Here is a 19,809-nt window from a genome sequence, read left to right as displayed (position 1 = left end):
AGACCACGTACAACAAACAAAGTAAAGCTGGCTATCGCGGAAACAGCGCCAAAGGCAGAGGTCGTGGAAACAACAGCTCCCGATCCTCCGCCGCCAACAAACAGTGACGCCTTGTCACTGCCCCCCGACCATACAACACCGGTCGGGGGGAGACTCCTAGCAGTTCCTGCCAGTCTGGAAATCCATCACCACAGACAGGTGGGTCAGAAAGCTTATCCAGTACGGTTATTGTCTGGAGTTAACATCCACTACACCCAACATACCCCCAAAACACCGTCCTATGTCCACAGAGCATTTGCACTTATTGCAGCAGGAAGTACTCGTCCTGCTGCAAGAAGGGGCAATCGAGCTCGTGCCGGTGGAAGAAAGAGGCACAGGAGTGTACTCCCTGTACTTCTTAATCCCAAAAAAGGACGGGTCCCTCAGACCCATACTGGACCTCAAACCCCTAAAACCAGTACATTCTTTCAGAACACTTTCACAAGCTAACACTGCAGCAGGTTCTTCCGTTGCTCAATCAGGGAGATTTCCTCGCCACTTTAGATCTAAAGGATGCATATTTTCACATTCCGCTACATCCGTCACACAGAAAATACCTCAGATTCACCATTCAGAATCAGCATTACCAATTCAAAGTCCTCCCTTTCGGAGTGACTACAGCGCCCAGGGTATTCACAAAGTGCCTGGCGACAGTGGCTGCACACCTCAGGAGACAAAATGTTCACGTCTACCCTTATCTGGACGACTGGCTTGTCCAAGCAAAGTCGGCCCAGCAGTGCGCCGCCAACATGTCCCACACCATTCACCACCTTCACGATCTGGGATTCTCACTAAATTACCCAAAATCACACCTTCAGCCCACCCATGTACGGCAGTATCTGGGCGCAACAATAAACACTCTGGCAGCCACAGCACAGCCAAATTCAGTGAGGATCAACTGCATTCAATTGCTGATACAGAAATTCAGACCACAACACTCGCTTCCAGCACGAGTGTTCATGCAGTTGATAGGCATGATGGCCTCCTGCATCTTCATAGTCCCGCATGCGAGTCTACATATGCGTCCGCTTCAGGAGTGCTTAGCACATCAGTGGACTCAGGCTCACGGACAGTTGAAAGACCTAGTGTTGGTAACCGGTCGTGCATACAACTCTCTGCATTGGTGGAATCCACACAACCTTTGCAAGGGACGACCGTTCCAAGAGCCTGTGCCACAAATCATCCTAACAACGGACGCATCTCTCCAGGGATGGGGAGCTCATGTACTCCACTACACGGTGCAGGGACTATGGACAAAGCAGCAAAAGAAGATGCACATCAACCTCCTAGAGCTGATGGCAATCTTCATGGCAATGAAGGCATTCAAGGTACATCTGTGCAACAAGGTCGTGTTGATCCGGACGGACAACATGACGGCAATGTACTACATTCAGAAGCAGGGAGGTACACACTCTCCACAGTTGTCTCATCTGGCTCAGAGCATGTGGAAGTGGGCCATTCAAAGGAACATCTTCCTCATGGCGAAACACCTCCCAGGCAAGGACAATCAGATGGCGGATCTGCTCAGCAGGTACAGCCACCAAATGCACGAGTGGGAGCTACAGCCATCAGTACTCCACCCGTACTTCCAGCAGTGGGGTCATCCAGAGATAGACCTGTTCGCCACAAGGGAAAACGCCAAATGCCAAAGCTTTGCTGCCAGGTTCCCACACCCACATTCGCAGGGCAATGCGATATGGATGAACTGGTCAGGCAAATTTGCGTACGCTTTTCCCCCAGCACCTCTAATACCGCTGGTGGCACGCAAGCTGAAGCAACACTCAATGACGCTCATCCTGGTTGCTCCAACGTGGGCACGCCAACCATGGTACACCACGTTTCTAGAACTTTCCGTGGTACCGCATCAAAGGCTGCACCTCACACCCAGACTTTTGACGCAGAGCCATGCCGACATTCAGCACCCAGATCCGCAACAGCTCAACCTGGCGATCTGGCTCCTGAGGTCTTAGAGTTTGGCTACCTCAACTTGCCTCCGGACTGCATGGATATCATACGAGAGGCAAGAAAGCCCACCACCAGAGCATGCTATGCGGCAAAATGGAAGCGGTTTGTCATTTATTGCGTAGACCACAACATAGACCCGCTTGACGCATCTACGCACAACATCATTTGTTATCTGTTACATCTTTACAAATGCAATCTAGCATATGCTTCCATTCGGATACATTTATCCGCCATAGCGGCTTATCTCCAAAACCGGCAGCATCTCTCACTTTTCAGAGTGCCTGCCATTAAAGCCTTTCTGGAAGGACTCAAGTGAGTCATTCCTCCCAGGACCCCACCAGCTCCTGAATGGAACCTTAATGTGGTCCTCACCCGACTGATGGGTCCACCTTTTGAGCCTCTCCATTCATGCGAGATTCAGTTCTTAACATGGAAAGTGGCTTTCCTGATAGCGATTACATCGCTGAGACGTGTTAGTGAACTCCAGGCACTAACCATCCAAGAGCCATTCATACAAATTCATTCCAACCGGGTGGTGCTGCGCACTAACCCTAAATTTCTTCCAAAGGTGGTTTCACAGTTCCATATCAATCAGACTATTGAACTGCCTGTGTTCTTCCAAAATCCTGAGACAGTGGCGGAGAGAATGCTCCACACTCTTGACGTCAAAAGAGCTTTAATGTATTACATTGATAGGACCTAAGATTTTAGGAAGACGAAACAACTCTTTGTTGCCTTTTCAGCACAACACAAAGGCAACCCCATTTCCAGGGCAGGTATAGCCAGGTGGATTGTTAAATGTATTCAAATTTGCTATCTAAAAGCAAAGCGCACATTAACAATCCCCCCGAGGGCACATTCCACCCGCAAGTTGGGGGCCTCCATGGCTTTCCTTGGAAATATTCCCTTAGAAGACATTTGTAGAGCAGCCACATTGTCTACACCACACACATTTACAAAACACTACTGTGTAGATGTGCACTCCAAACAGCAGGCAGCTGTAGGGCAGGCTGTTCTAAAAACACTTTTTCAAACTGCTGCAGCTTGCACAGGCGGCCGCCGCTAATGGAGGGACTGCTATGTATTCTATGCAATAGATATGAATTCAGCAGCCCACATGCCTCGAACCGAATATGCTACTTACCAGTATGCATCTGTTCTTGGCATGTAGGGCTGCTGACATTCATATCGCCCGCCCTCCTCCCTGGCGCCTGTAGCGGCTGCAGCACTTACGCTTACTCTTAGCATGGTCATCACTCACGGTGTTACACTCCATCTTTGCCACAATGGCTAAAAACAATCTGGGGATGGAGTCGATGCCCATGCGCACTGTAGTCCAGGGGAGGAGCCACCTATCTCGTGATACTTCGAAGACTCTTCCAGGACAACAATGTGCAATCATCCGGACCCAACACTAGGCGGCAATCTATGCAATAGATATGAATGTCAGCAGCCCTACATGCCAAGAACAGATGCATACTGGTAAGTAGCATATTCGATACATATAAGCTTATCAGTTGTTTCCACTTGGTTGTGGTGCTTCTTGACTCCACACTAACATAAAAGCACAACATCTTCCACGAGGGGTGCTGCGGAGCTGCAGCACCTTAGAAGTTGTAACTGCGGGGACAGGAAGAGGCAATAAGCGGGTCTTGGTTGTAGCAAGGTTTATTTTGGCTAACAGTGAGTCAGTACAGGTTTTCCGTAAGACTCCTCGACGTGGGGATCTGCTTCTCTTTCTTCGGGACTTCCGCCTCGATTCTTCTCCTTCTTTACTGCTGGGGCTCCGCCTTCGGCTGGGCTCCGGAGGCTCCGTTCTGACCGCTCTCGCCGTCGCCAGGGTACATGCAGGAAAAGAGAGGACACGTAAGGATTGTACTTCACTTTATCCAACCCGTTATTTAAACTAGCCAGGGAGCGGGGAAGTGAGGGATACACACGGTGCTCTGATTGAACGGGGTTAGTGCTGGTGTCTTTTACACTGAAGGGGCGGGTACCACACCGGGCACAGTATGGTTAGCTACTAAGGCGTCCCCCTACCCTTCCGCCTCCACCACCCCAGGAAGCGTTCACGTACCTCGAGGAGCCGTACCCCTCCTGGCGTACGGCTGGGCGACTCGTGGTGTTGGCCTCCGGGCTCAGCTGGTCGTGCAGATCGGCTTCCTGCTTGTGCGATGTTCTCCTCTGAGTCGGTGAATTCCTCCTCGGTTCCCCGTCCTCTGCTCTCGCTCCTCTCGACGTCCGCTGGGCTCACGCCTCCTCTACGCCTTGCTCCTCTCCTCCAGTTCTCCTCGCTGCTTCCCGCCTCTCCGCTCTCTGCCACACTGTCCGCTCCTCCGGTGTAGAAACACACCGCTTGATCGTCCGCTCCTCCCTTATACAGGTGAGACGACTCCTCCTCCATCAAGCTGCTTGTCCATTTAAAGGGCCCCCAGTCGCCGTCGTCTTCCTCATCACACGAGTAGATCTCGGGCCTGGGACTTTCGATGTGTTGTTCAGGCTGCGGAGACAAAAGGGGGGGGTCGGACATCGTTATTGAGGACCCCCCTATGGGGCAAGACAGCCGAACCCGGTTACAGAAGTCAAGGACTGTCAATGACCCCATTTTGTGATTTTCTTCCATATTTTAAAACCGTGACTCTGAAAACTGTCACACCATCATGTCTTGTGGGTCTTACTCATGTTTGACTTGTGAATAATATTCAGCTCCCACACTTTGTTCACGACTGGAAGAAACAGCTTATGTAGTGAACCACAATGATGTCACTTCTAAAGTACCTTCCACTGAGCGTGCAGCATGTGATTCGGGCAGCTCCGGGACCACAAAAGACTGCATGCACCCACAGAGTGAGAGGAGACCAGAGCGAGGACCGAAGAGGTTAACACAGAGAGTGCGCCGCTGCTACAGAGCAGCACCTCCCCTATCAAAATGCCCATCCTCTTACATGGGCGTACTACCATTGGTGCCGCAGGGGTAGTGGCACCGGGACCCAGGTGCCTGAAGGATCCATAGAACCCTGACAAAAAGCAGCAGAAGGGGTCACTTTCCTCCACGCAGCAAGCAAGCACGTCCTGCAAAAGAACTTCTCTAGTAGACATGTCCTCACGTGACGCTCCCTCCTCCCCGCAGAACACCCCACTCTTTCGTCTTACACTAGGAGCTTGTCCTCCAGGGCAGTGCGAAGTACTCTTCCATGTTAAGACGTGCCATGGTGCTGTTGAGGGTCCAGGCCGAAGGTACAGAAGGGCCACGTGTGGGATTCGAGCTGTACAAGGCAGAAGAGCGCTCTGCTTTAGTCACCATGGAGCCGCCGGGCTGCATTCTGTTTCCAGGGCGATGCGTCCTGGATGTGAAGGCAGGGCTAGCGAGGAGAAGGGAGGGAAGGCAGAAAGGGTGTTGAACCAAAAAGTGAAGAGTAGCGAAAAGAAGTAAAGGAGAGTCTGGGAAAGGCGAACGAGAGGAAGGAAACGATGGGAGAAAAAAAGATGAAAGAAGGCAAGCGGGGGCAAAGGGAATAAAACGAAGAAAGGTAGAAGCGAGTGAATTGAGGTAAAATAATGGGAGTCTATGAAATAAGAACGTCAAGCACGCGCGCGTGCCACATCGTGACATCTGGTTTGAATTATCGCGCAAGCTTCTGGGCACGATAATTCAAACCAGAAGGTGCCTGTGCGGGTAACCGCAAGCAATAGGTGGAGTGGGCGGAGCAAAGGCAGGACATGCACCCGCCTTTGCCCAATTACGTGCTGTCTTTCTTAGAAAGACGCACGCAAAAGCCAATAGCCAGTGAGGAAAACAAAACCACACGCATGAGCGTGTGGTCAGCTTTTCAAAGCCCCTTACAAGAAGTCTCACCACATGTGTGCTGCTACAGCCTCGACCTAAAAAAGCCAATAGCCCGTGACAAAAACAAAACAACACACATGAGCATGTGGTGTGCTTTTCAAAGCCCCTTCCAAGAAGTCTCACCAGAGCAGCGCATGTGCGCTGCTACAGGCTCGACCTAAAAAGTTTATTGCAGGATTGGCTGAATATTTAGTTCTGAGCTTATGCCACACACTACCTCCTTGAGAAACCTAAGACGGCCTCCATTATTACCACTGAGAGTCAAGTGCTTAAGGTGTTTCATTTGGCCCAATTTCCATAGATGGCTATGGAGTAGACCTGCTCCAGGACATGTGAGGCAAATGACTCCTGCCCCATAACGAAGGCCCAGTAATTCTTGCTTGCCCAGTTTTATGACACTGAACCATATTTAGGCACCACCCCAGTTCTTTTCTTTCTGTGCCCTTTGATATGGATCCAGAGCTCCGCTATTAAAGTTTTTGGGTGTTTAACTTGGTCCAGCATTGTTTTTCTACGGACAGTGTGCTACGGAAAAATGTTCACTCCCAGAGACCACAGACTTCAAATTATGCCGCAACTGCTGGAAGCAGATGTCAGTCACAGATCCACAAATTGTCTGCCTGTGCTGTCTACGCCCAAATTGAAGTACAGTTACAAATACTCCCTGATGCATCAGAAAGCCATCAGGGAGCAGGAGGCGAAACTGTACATCTATTAATACAATGTGTGAGTTGTGCTCCAAACAGAAAAGCTGATTTTATTCTGTGTCCCAGTAAACTTTCAAGTCAACATGCTAGGGTAAGAAGAATGTTCTAAGCATGTGTTGGAGTAGATACACTTGTTCTACATACTCCTGCCATCTAATTGGGAAGGTGGCCACATCAGAGGATGCAGCAACAAGCCTCCAACGATGCTCGCCACACCTTCAGGGAACATCTCTTGCCTGACACAGGAGGGTGAATATGTTGGTCCTTCGGGTGTCCTGCACATCATCCGTTGCCTAGACCAGAGATTACTTTCTCTTTTGACTCTGACCCAGCAGAAGACCTAGCGACTTCTCTCTACCTCCCACACAGTCCCTAGGCAAATCCCTCATTAAGGACCATGAGTACGATAGGCAATGAAGCACTCACCAGGCCTCTGAAAAGGTCTCAAATTGAGGTATTGAACTGCGCCAAGGTGGGCTGGCATAATGTCCACCATCTAAAACGGAGCCTTTCGAACCTCCACTGCCATCAGGTTCTGGGTGGTACAAAAGGGGGTAGTGATGGACAGAGCATCTGAACCAATCAAACACTCACACCCAGTCAACAGATCTGGGTATAATCCATCACCGTTCTTTAGCCCACTCTGCCATCCCAGTTCAGACATGGCCATATGCAAATCAGTCTGACCCTGTGCCTCATGGGAACAGTCCAGCCCGAACTGCCAAGCCATGCTTTCCCTGGACCGGAAACAAGCTTCGGAGGACCGGTTTCTGGCATTTCAGCCGTCTTCAGCCCGGCTTGCTTGAATCCAGTGGCAAAGAGAGCAAGGGACTCACGTCTGAGCATACCCTGCCAACTTATGGTGAACAAAGTGGTACAAAAGGGGGTGGTGATGGACGGAGCATCTGAACCAATCAAACACTCACACCCAGTCAACAGATCTGGGTTTAATCCATCACCGTTCTTTAGCCCACTCTGCCACCCCAGTTCAGACATGGCCCTATGCAAATCAGTCTGACCCTGTGCCTCATGGGAACAGTCCAGCCCGAACTGCCAAGCCATGCCTTCCCTAGACCGGAAACAAGCTTCCGAGGACTGATTTCTGGCATTTCAGCCGTCTTCAGCCCGGCTTGCTTGAATCCAGTGGCAAAGTGAGCAAGGGACTCACGTCTGAGCATACCCTGCCAACTTATGGCGAACAAAGTGGTACAAAAGGGGGTGGTGATGGACGGAGCATCTGAACCAATCAAACACTCACACCCAGTCAACAGATCTGGGTTTAATCCATCACCGTTCTTTAGCCCCCTCTGCCACCCCAGTTCAGACATGGCCATATGCAAATCAGTCTGAACCTGTGCCTCATGGGAACAGTCCAGCCCGATCTGCCAAGCCATGCTTTCCCTGGACCGGAAACAAGCTTCGGAGGACCGGTTTCTGGCATTTCAGCCGTCTTCAGCCCGGCTTGCTTGAATCCAGTGGCAAAGAGAGCAAGGGACTCACGTCTGAGCATTCCCTGCCAACTTATGGCGAACAAAGTGGTACAAAAGGGGGTGGTGATGGACGGAGCATCTGAACCAATCAAACACTCACACCCAGTCAACAGATCTGGGTTTAATCCATCACCGTTCTTTAGCCCACTCTGCCACCCCAGTTCAGACATGGCCCTATGCAAATCAGTCTGACCCTGTGCCTCATGGGAACAGTCCAGCCCGAACTGCCAAGCCATGCCTTCCCTAGACCGGAAACAAGCTTCCGAGGACTGGTTTCTGGCATTTCAGCCGTCTTCAGCCCGGCTTGCTTGAATCCAGTGGCAAAGTGAGCAAGGGACTCACGTCTGAGCATACCCTGCCAACTTATGGCGAACAAAGTGGTACAAAAGGGGGTGGTGATGGACGGAGCATCTGAACCAATCAAACACTCACACCCAGTCAACAGATCTGGGTTTAATCCATCACCGTTCTTTAGCCCCCTCTGCCACCCCAGTTCAGACATGGCCATATGCAAATCAGTCTGACCCTGTGCCTCATGGGAACAGTCCAGCCCGAACTGCCAAGGCAAGCTCTGGGTGGCAGCGGCCGAAGGCCTCAGAGTCTGTAATGCTCCCACCCACGGGCACTGATCCCTCACAGCTGTTGAGTCTCAAAATACTCCAATGGACTTCTAGGTAAAAACCCTTTAAATGCTGGCAATAAAACCAGACATGGGTCCAAAGCTGCCATCAGTGTTGAAAACCGCTACAGGTCTGAAGGCTCCAGCTGAGTCGCGGACCCCATCGGTGTGGAAGCCCCCTTCAACGGTGGACTCTGACAACTCTGAGCAACTCGTCCTGCAGGAGTTGTCTGCGAGGCAGAAATGACTGTTCACCACCCTCAGATGGAGAAGATCTCCATGAAACCGCCTCCCAAAAGGAAACTGATCTTTGAGAAGAGCTTGATTGGAAGCCTCCACAAGTCCCAAGCCTAAAATAGACAGTTAGGCACCAGCCCCCTCTCACATGTACATCCTCCTTCTGCCTCCTCTCCCACTACCTTCTTACCCATACTCTTCCCACAGGGAAAGCAGCCCCTTCAACCCCCATTTACCCCTATAATGCACCAGTCAATCCAGCGCCCACAGACGACCCGTGGGACCAATATGATGTCACTACCCTAGAAAATCCTGACCTGGATATCTATCCAATGAGAGGTGAATATGCATGTCCTCTATGAGGAAGATGACTTCTTACTTATGCTATAAGGTATGTTAAAGTCAGTCACAGACCCCATTAAGGAACCTCTCATGGCAAGAGTGCGTTTCGAAAAAATATAAACACCTTCAAACTACCCACCTTACATTTGGGGTCATGTCCTCCTCCCCAATTCCCTTGTGGTACTTACTGCGTATAGGCATGTTTATGCTCAGGCCATGGGCAGTGATCCCCTGCCCAATAAAGACAGAAAATTGTTGGGTAGTGGGAGAACCCCCCTTCCTCCCCCCCCCAACCCCCCCCCCCCATTGGAGCCTAGCCAACAGTCTACCTCCTCTCCCTATATAATGGGGCACAATGGAACGAGATGCAGGAATTCGTGAAGCAACTACTGAAGAGTTCAGGAAGAGGGGGAGGAGTAAATAGCAGAGGGAAAGATGATCTCTAATGCCACTATCTGCTGTGCCCTAGATACTAGCGACACTGCTTCTAAAGCGGACAACACCAGCATACTCCTCAGGCATCATGTGTGGTTCTGCATCTCGGGCATTAAACCCAAAGTCCAATAGTTTTCACTGAACCTATGTTTCATTGGTGAACATCTTTTCAGTCTGCAGGTTAACTAGATGTAAGAAAGATGAAGGTGTAATGTTATTTGGTATGGTTTAGAGGTTTATCGCACGGAGGAACGTCATTGCATTGTACTATTGAAATGCGTTTATACTGTATGCTCTCTCAGAATTTTCAATAAACAAATAACAAAAAAAAGATGAAGGTGGACACTGACACCGAAGCATTTGGTGTCCTTCAGACCTCATCCCCAAAGGCTTCTTTCAGCGATACCAGTGGTGCGCTGACTCCAGGCCACCTCCCAAGACCCTACTCCTTCCTATCAGAGGCAACAGCATGTCTACCATCAACAAGCACCGAGATAGGGTGCCTATAGGGATAAGGGAGGTTCCAGCAAGTGGACTTCCACCTCTAAATATGGACTCCCCGTGCCCTAACATAAAACACCTGTCGGTTAGACTGCAAGATTTAATTTATCGTTGGCAGAAAATCACACCAGACAAGTGGCTCTTAGCGTTGGTTCTGCCAGCACTTCTCCCAACCCCTCCCAATATCCCACCCTACCCTCACCAGAGAACATTATACCTTCTGGAGGAAGAGGGCCAAGCACGCCTCCAAAAAGGGGCCATACAACCAGTGCCCACCAGCAATCAGTGGGGCAAATGAGTTTGCCCCCTCTACTTCCTCATTCCGAAGGACGGCTCTCTCAGTCGCATCCTGGACCTCAGGCCCAAGAACCAGTACATCCTCTGAAAACTTCCATATCGTAATGCTGTACAATGTCATCCTTCTGCTTCAACATGTCAACTACATGGTGGGGTAGACCTCAAGAATCCCTACTTTAATATCCCCATTCATCCCACCTACCGGTGCTACCTGCAGTTTGAGATAAGTGGCTGTAATTGTCAGTTCAAAGTACTTCCATTTGGCATCACTATTGCTCTATGAGTCTTCACCACGTACCTTGCAGTAGTCACCGCACACTTGAGCAGGGAGGGTATCCACGTTTTCTCCTACCTAGACATTTGATAATCAAGAGCACAGGCTAGCTCCAGTCCCTCCACACACCTAGGCTACACTCTCCCTCATTTCCAGTCTCTGGTTGACCATAAACACCACCAAGTCTCACCTACAACCCCACAGATTCAGCCCTTCCTCGGAGCAATACTGAACTTAGTCGCAAACAAAGCCTACCCCAGCCCTCATAGAGTCTTCCAAGCAGCTAACGCTTCCTTTTTTTGTTCCGTCAAATCAAATAGGCACCTCGTAGTCTGAACCTTTATGCACCTAATAGGCATGATAGCCTTGTGTGTTGCCATAGTACCCCAGGCTCACCCACTACAACAGTGCCTTTCAGCCCAATGGTCACAATCAAGGCACCCCCTGATGTAGGATCTAGTGTTGGTAAAGGCCTGCACACATTGCCCCCTGTAGTGGTGGAACAATGATAATTTGTTTTATCTATTGCAGTCCTCATCAGGACTAACATGACTGCTATATATTACCTACAGAAACAAGGTGGAGCTCACGTTCTGCCTCTGTCTGTGCTGGCACATAACATTTGGTATTGGGCACTCAGTCACCACATCCACTTAATGGCAGAGTACTTCTGGGGTGGACAATGATACTGAGGAACTTCTCAGCAAGACACACCAACAAGTCCAGAAGTGGGAACTCCATCTGCAAGTCTGCTCCAGTACTTTCGGTGCTGGGGCTCCCAACAGATGAACCTACCTCCAATCTCCCCAAAAAAATGAAGTATGCCCAAACTTCTCCTCAAGGTTCCCACACTCACTGTTCATGGGCATGCTGTTAGGGGTGCTCCCATCGCAACTGGTCAGCCCACGTAATCCTGAGTTGCTTTGGCTCATTTAGTTTCTAGTAGATAAATGTTTTAATTGTAAACAATCTTGTAATTCGCTGTAATTTATTTACTTGTTAGAAACTAGAGCCATTACTGTTCATGTGTTATGCAGAAGTTGATTTGCATTAGTCAATGCTTGTTGGTATGCTGCCTTGTGTCAGTGTCTCAGCGCGTGACAGTGAAGTTATTGAGCCGCGCGCTGCTTCACGTGGACAAAGGCTACTTAAGGAATTCCTGATAACGGCTCTGCGTTTCGTCTGCCGTTGACGTGACGAGGAGCGCTTCTGTTTACGAGCCGCTCGAGAAATTGGATTCTGGAAAACCCTTTCCTTTCCCTTTTAAAATCGATACGAGACTGTTAAGTAGTTCCGTGTTGGAAAACCTGTTCCCCTGAAGAAATAATCCTCTCGCTGAAATACCGGCTTCATTAGCAGAACCGCCTGAAGACTTTTTGAGGTGAAACGTGCGCAGGCGCCTGGGGCTGCTTCCTTTACGTGACGTTTCACATAGATCGGAACTGCATTTTCACCCGACCCGAGTTCATCCAGGAGAAGGACAGTAAGATTTAGAACAATTGACTGATTTAATATCTTTCAGAGACTGCGCAGGGTTTTTTAAGGCGAAACGAACAGAATTGAATTGAAGTCAGATTTAAATTCTAGTTTTTAGTTATGTTGTCAGAAGGAACAAACAAGCCTAGGTAAAATCAAATTGTGCAGACTGTTTAGATCAGTTGTTAAATCTTAAGTAGATTGAAAGATGATTTGACTCAATGTAAAAAACTGTTTTAATTGAGGAGCAAGATAATTAGGAGCAGTTGCAGTTGTCTCTTTCTTCTTTTCTCTTAAATAATCCAGAACCCCAATGAGAAGTTGAAGACTGGGATTTTTCAGGTATGAATTGATGCATGAGTTAAGAGTTCAATTAATTAATTAAATTAACAAGATTAACCAACTAACCTTCAAGTTTAAAAGGCGAACTATTGATTTAATCAAACTTGATTTATTTGAAGGAGTCAGAAAAGTTATTCAGCCAGTTTCTTTGACTCAACTCCCAGAAAAGTGTGAACAAAGGCTGTTAACTGTTATGGTCAGTATTTAAGATGTTCTAAAAAGAAACTCTAGCAAAGGAATGTTTTAAACAAGAATTTATTAGTAAAATTGTTAATTGCAAAACAGGATTACGTGAGTCCAGTTGGCGCTAAGAAAAAACAACGGCCTGGAACACTTCAAGAGAGACTTCAGCAAGAAGTAATTGTTTTGTTGTTGTTGTTAGTTTCTCACTCCACTTCCCCTTTCCCTTGGGGTCTAGTGAACATAGTCAGTGTTACCTTCCTGATTGTGCTGGTTATTCCTTGAGGGAGTTGGGAGTTTGCGTCTTCTTGAGGAAACGTCTGAAGTGATCTTCGTTACATCTCAACACATGCACTATGGATGAACTGGTCAGGGATATTTGCTTACAACTTTCTGCCTTCCACTCCTTCCATTAAAGATACAGAAGATGCAGTAAACCTCTCAGACTCTCATCCTTGTAGCGTATATCTGGGTCAGACAGCCCATGTACTCCGCACTCAAGATGTCAATCCGTTCCCCACGAAAAGCTCCCCAACAGGTCAGACCTTGCCAAGATCAGATCAAGCATCTGGCCTTGAAGCTAGTCAATTCGTACCTAAGGTCCTAGAGTCTAGCTACGTGCATCTCCCAAAGGAACACATGCACATCTTATGGAAATCTCGAAAGCCTACCACATGACCCTGCTACGTAACAAAATTAAAGAGATTTGTCCATTTATGCATCTCCTAACATCTGGACCCCCTTAAAGCAGCAGTCCAGGATACAACATGTTATTTGCTTCATCTACAGAAGTCAGGCCTAGCCTACAGTACAATATGGCTACATTTAGCAGCTATAGCTACCTACATGCAAAATAGGGAACTAGCTTTCTTTTGCTGCATACCTGTCCGAGCATTCATGGAAGGACTAAAAAGAAAGTCATCCCTCCCAGGGTTCCCACTTCTAAAGCATGCAATCTTAACATAGTCCTCACCAGACTTCAGGGACTTCTACCCCACCCCGCCAGGAGCCCTTGCACTCTTGCGCTTGCCTGGAAAGCAGCCTTTTTAGTCACCATAACCTCTCTTAGGCTTATTAGTGAGTTACAGGCCCTCATGCTCCAAGAACCCTTCATTTAGGTTCATAATGATAGGGTGGCACTCATAACTAACCCAAAGTTGGATTTCCCTTTCCATCTCCAAACCAAAGAGCTCCAAATTATTTTCCCCCAACCAGACTTCGTAGCAGAGCGTACTCTACACACTTTAGATGTCAACCGAACACTCATGAGCTACATTGATAAGATCAAGCCCTTTCAGAAAGCGAACTATTGTTTATAATTTTTGCTAAAGCTCCTAAGGGCCACCCTATACCCATGGCAGACATTGTCAAATGGATAGTTCTATGCATCCAGACCTGCATTCACTAAGCAAAAAGAGCCCTCCCTGTTACACGTAGGGCACACCCTACACAGAAGAAGCCTGCAACCATGGCGTTAGGAAATATTTACCTAGCCGACATACATAAAGATGCCACTTGGTCAACACCACACACCTTCATTAAGCATTCTTCTGTTGATAGCCTAGTCATTCAATTGTTGGCCAGATTGTCTTAAGGACCTTATTTCAGACCGCTGCATTGTCCACAAACTAGCCCCCAACTGTAAAGGGGTACAGCTTTGCAGTCTATGCAGAGCATGTGTAACTACAACATCACATGTATGAACTGAAAATTATACTTACCCTGTAAGCATCTGTTTGTTGCATGTAGTACTAAAGATTCATATGCACCCAATGTCAACACGGGAAGTGAGTGGGTCTGATCACAACTTCCTTTTGCAACCTTCATGTGCATCATACTGCATTTATGTTCCACTCCATACTACTCTCGCCCACTGCGAGAAAAAAAATCTAACCTGAAGTCAGAGCACACGTGCATTGCCGACTTGGAGAGGAGTAGCCATATACCTTATGACTCGAAAGACTTCTTTGAAGAAAAACAACCAGCAAACGACTGAGCTCTACAGCCGAGATGGCAGAAGTATGCAGATCATATGAATCTACAGCACTACATGCTACAAACAGATGCTTATAGTGGTACATAACCTTTTTCTTCTGATGGATATTTCTAAGCACAGATTCCTTATCCTTGGAATATGCACCAGGCTCCATTCTTGATCGGTAAGTTTGCAGAACAGTGCTCTAGTACACGGCTTAGTGGTGTCATGTGGCTATATCTTGACTTTGTTCTTCTACAGAAGTGATGAGAGAGGCAGCATCCCTGCACGCTAAGATCGGTTCCTTACCTTCCTGCGCCTTCGAACACTGATCTCGAGCTCCACTGTCTTTATTTCCATTTGTCTATTTTTTTAGGCTGAATTCCAGTGTGCAAAGAAACTATGTCCTCGCCTAAACCTCAGGGTTCAGACCATGTTGTGACTGCAATAAACAGATACCGGTGACAGACCTGCATAGTGTCACTGGGCTTGGGTCACAACTCTTGTCATATAAGGAATGCGCCCTCAGACACCCAAAGGCAATTTAAGACTATGAAGCAAAGCTGTATGTGGCAGAACATCAAAAGAAGACACTAAAATCCCTGCTCTAACTCAAAAGCATTCACCCGTTACTGCTTTCAAGGTCGAGCCCGTAACAGCTCCTAGTCACGGTCAGGGTAATTCGAAGTCTAAATCAAAGCGGAAATGTAAGAAGGTGAAGCAGGACTCCACACCATCCTGCCACTATCTAGCAGAAGAGATCTTGTTCTTCAGTTGAGTAGCCAATCCCACACTTAATCCTTATGTGCCCTGAGTTCCCCAGGCTATCTGCAACACCACAGCAGGTTGAGGGCTAGGGAGGCCATGCTGCATATGTTTGTACCCGGTTTCCGTTCCGTGCTCTCGCTACCACGAAGCTGCCAAGTTGTTCCACCAGCTTTTCTGTTCCAACTTTAACCAGAGATGACAATGGAGATGATGGGGGATCATTCCCTGCCACATTATGATGATGACAGTCTGTATATGGATCTACAAAAGGCCAGTGAGCTTGATACTTCCCCCTGGTGCAGGTCTGATTTCCTTCATAGGGCTGACAATGGAAGAGAGTGCTTCCTGTGCCATAGTTATCAGACATGCTGCTGAGGTCTTGAATGTGTAACTTCCTATGGTGAGGTTAAAACAAATGTGATTATTGAAGTTCTTCTGCTTGGACATATTCAGAACCTTTACTACTGTTCAATTAAGTCCTCACCAACACCCTTTTGGGTACATCGTCAAAACCTTGCTCTTGTCCACCAGCGGAAAGGATGCCAGATGCTGCAAACAGGTGTCTGGCAACCCTGATTTCCTTATGGCGCATCCTATGTCTGAAAGTTTGATAGTCCAAGCTTCCTCCGAGGTGAATACTAATTAATTCCTGATGAAGCCCCCTCTCCCACTTCCTCTGGACAGGGAGTCGGAAATTATTGAATCGTTTGTGGAATAAATGTTCTCTTCAGGCACCCTAGCCCTAAGTCGATCATTTCAGTTTGTCTACTAGGCCATTACACAAACGTACTCTGGAATAAAGCCGACATGCCCTCCGAATGTCAATCCACAGGAAGGCATTCAAAGTGCTAACACTGGCCCTTGATCTGAGCTATGGGATGGTAGCTTTGGAACTACAAGAGGTGTACTTTCTGTGCCTGTCCTGCATTCCCATTACTAATGTTACCTGCAGTTAAACTTAAGCCAGAAGCATTTTCAATTTGGTGTATTCCCCTTCGGCCTTACCAGTGCCCCTCGAGTGTTCACAAAAGTGATGGCTGCCGACATGGCACATCTTCGGCAGTCTGGAGATATCAGTAATCCTATACCTCGATGACTGGCTGTTAAAGGCGAGCCTGCCACAGTCAGTCGTAGATCATCTCCAGATGACAGTAAACCACCTGAGGGCATTTGAGTTATCAATCAACAAGCCAAAGTGACACCTGACTCTTTTGCAGAGACTTCCTTTTTATAGGAGCTGTTGTGGACACTGTGCAGTTCAGGGTCTTTTCTCTGTTGCAACAAGACCAGGACATTCAGGCTATGACCCCGATTTTCAGTCTCAGTCTTGGATCTCGGTGAGAGCCGTTTTGAGGCTTCTTGGCCTGTGGGCTCATGCGTCCTGCTTGTCTACTTCATCAGGTAGCATATGCAGGCTCTGCAGTGGGATCTGAAGTGAGCCCAGCACCAAACGAACCATGAGGCCATCATCCAGGTTTCAGAGATGACTGCAACAGATCTGCAGTGGTGGTTGCTCAACTGCAACCAGACCAGTAGTAATGGCTACATCATTGCTGAGCTGAGGAGGCCACCTGAGAGATGTGGCGATCAGAGGGCTGTGGCATCCAAGAGAAACCCGGTTCCACGTAAATCTATTGGAGCTGCAGGAAATGCGCCTGGCTTGAAGGCCTTTCTACCATCCATTAAAGGGAGACTGGTGCAGGTTTTCACGGACCGCACCACTTCAATGAAGTGCTGCAATAAGCAGGGCTGGATAGGGGTGTGTGATGTCCTGAATCCTGTGCCATGAGGTAATTCGGCTCTGGAGTTGGCTGGAGCAATATGACATTTTCCCTGGTTGTGTAGCACCTGGTAGGATTGTTGAATGCTAGGGTGGACTAGTTGTAGTGTGTTGGATCTTGTTATTATTGGTCTCGTGCTGAGGATTATTCTTATCTCGTGTACACATGCCTGAGCATGTGCATAGAATGTATAAATGTATTCTTTTAAATGTGGAGTCGCTCTCAGAAGTCAGGTGTCCGTTGTGCTTGGGCAGTTGCTACTTGGACTCCTGGCTGATGAGACACTCCTCCTGTGATTGGAAACCGAATCAATAAAACCTCTTTTGGTTTTACTTATCTTCTATTGGATTATTATTCAAGACCTTTTGTCTTCTACATATTGGCGACGATCGGGATTGTTTCCATCACCGACCCACGCAAAAGGATTTTTGACGAATTCGCGTCAAATTTGAACTTTGGCAAAAGATCCTTTGATGACCTTATTCCATGCTGGTTTATTTAATCATCTCAAACGGATCTTCGGATTATTTGGGCCACATTTAAACGAGAGAGGAGCGGATTTAAATTTGTTTCATTGACACTTTTTCCGGATTTAAGTGTCGTCGGTGTTTCCAGAGACGATAAATTTCTTCAAACACGTATGGAAACTTTGTTCTGTCATTGGATTTAAGGGTTGAAACTAAACATTGGATTTAAAGGTTGAAAACAAACTTGCCTCGTTTTACTTTTTAAATTACGCACTTACCGGTCTCTTGGAACTCCGGCATCGCGTCTCGGAACCTTCGGAATCTTCGGAACCCTGAATACGCGTGGAAGTCTGAGATTCCACACTTACGTCACTACACACAGACGTCACGTCGCACGTTTGACGCTACGCAAGGCAGCCATTTTGGTAAAGGGTGAAGGTTCGCACTCGGCGATTCACTCGCCTCACAGACAGTTGAAGCGGCAGGCGATTCAAGCGGCTAGCAAGCGGCAGACAGTTCAAGCGTCAGACACCTTAAGTGACAGACAGCACAAAAGACAGACAGTCCTAGCGACGCTTCAAAATTTATCTCTGCGTGTGTTCCGGCGATTCACACGCCTTACAACCACTTCTAATTTTAACAGTAACTATATTTGGTGCCTTTAACAAAAACGTTTTCCTTCTGCAAATTGTAATTTTCAGGTTTTATTGTTTTTCTCTATGTTATAGGTTTTACATATTTACTTCCTTGTTTTTATCATGGCTTCTGTTAGGGAGGTCACTCAACCCCCTCCTTTCCTTGAAAAACCTGGAAAACCTACGTTATTATGGTCAGAATGGTTTGGCCTGTTTGAGAATCACATTTTAGCAATTGATGCATCTGACTATTCTCCTCCTAGGAAATTTGCTCTTCTTTTTGGCAGTCTTGGGTTGGCCGCACAACGCATTTTTAAGAGTCTAGTTCCCATTCCTCCTCCAGCTGCTGCTGGTTCAGGTAATAGTGAATGGAATATTTATATGGAGGCCATTGCCAGATTAAAGAAACAATTTGAGGAATCTCCTAATATCATGCTGGAGAGACACAATTTCTATAAAAGAAAACAAAAGGAGGATGAAAAAATTGACGAATATATTTCAGCATTGAGGGTGTTAGCTATCACCTGTGATTTTGGTCCTTTGCTGGACAATTTCATTCGTGATCAATTTGTGTTCAATTGTTCTTCTACCAAGGTGAAAGAAAGAATTCTTAGTTGTAAGAACCCTTCATTATCCGAAGTTATCGATCTTAGCCTTAGTATTGAAAGATCCGTAACTTCTACTAAAGCCATGGCTTTAGATTCAGTCACTAAGGTTAACTTCATTTCAGATGATATGTCTGACGATGGTCTATATGCCATTTCTAGTAAAGAAACTAAGGAAAAGTGGCAGACTAAATCTAGTAGTAATACAAATAAGCAAAGTTTTTGTTTTAGATGTGGGTCCAAATTTCACATTGGGAATTTCAAAGGGTGTCCCGCCATGAACAAACGGTGTGTTGGGTGTAAGAAAGTTGGACACTTCCAAAAGGTTTGCAGATTACAAAAGAAATCTGTCAAGGTCAACTATGTGGATTTGGATGAATGTAATGACAACTTTGATAACCTAATGTTAATGGTAGAGTGTGATGATTCTGAACCTATTAAGGGACCTTTGTGTGAAGCCATAATTGACAACATTAAATTACAAGTAATGGCTGATTCTGGTGCTCCCATTACTATCCTAAGGGATTCTACATTTTTTAATAAATGGGGAAAGGACGTGAAATTAAGTCAATCTGATGTTAATTCTAAAGCTTTCGGGGAGAAAGATATTGACATGTTAGGCTTTTTCTTAACAAGTGTAGAAGTCTTAGGAAGGTCCATTATTACAAAAGTCTACGTGGCAATTAAAGGGAAAGATATCATAGGTTGGAAAGACCTCGCTAAAATGGGTCTATATCTTGTTCCAGGAGATGAGAATCCAATTAAAGTACGTGACTTTCCTATTTGCTTTATTGAGGATACAAAAATCGATAGATCTGAATTACTAA

At 47.2% G+C, this 19,809-nt stretch overlaps 1 long non-coding RNA gene across 1 annotated transcript in view; it reads right to left on the bottom strand.

Moving 5' to 3' along the window:
- Positions 1-3,916: 3,916 nt before the first annotated feature.
- Positions 3,917-19,809, bottom strand: part of LOC144824828 (uncharacterized) — a 29,845-nt gene continuing 13,952 nt past the window's right edge. Inside the window, exon 3 of the long non-coding RNA XR_013609141.1 lies at positions 3,917-4,504. This is a non-coding gene — a long non-coding RNA (uncharacterized LOC144824828). The remainder of the gene's footprint in view (positions 4,505-19,809) is intronic.

This window comes from Lissotriton helveticus, chromosome 3_1, assembly GCF_964261635.1.
Source record: "Lissotriton helveticus chromosome 3_1, aLisHel1.1, whole genome shotgun sequence".
Classification (NCBI taxonomy): Eukaryota; Metazoa; Chordata; class Amphibia; order Caudata; family Salamandridae; genus Lissotriton; species Lissotriton helveticus.
The sequence above is the reverse complement of the archived record's forward strand: the minus strand, read 5'-3'. Positions and strand labels throughout refer to the sequence as shown.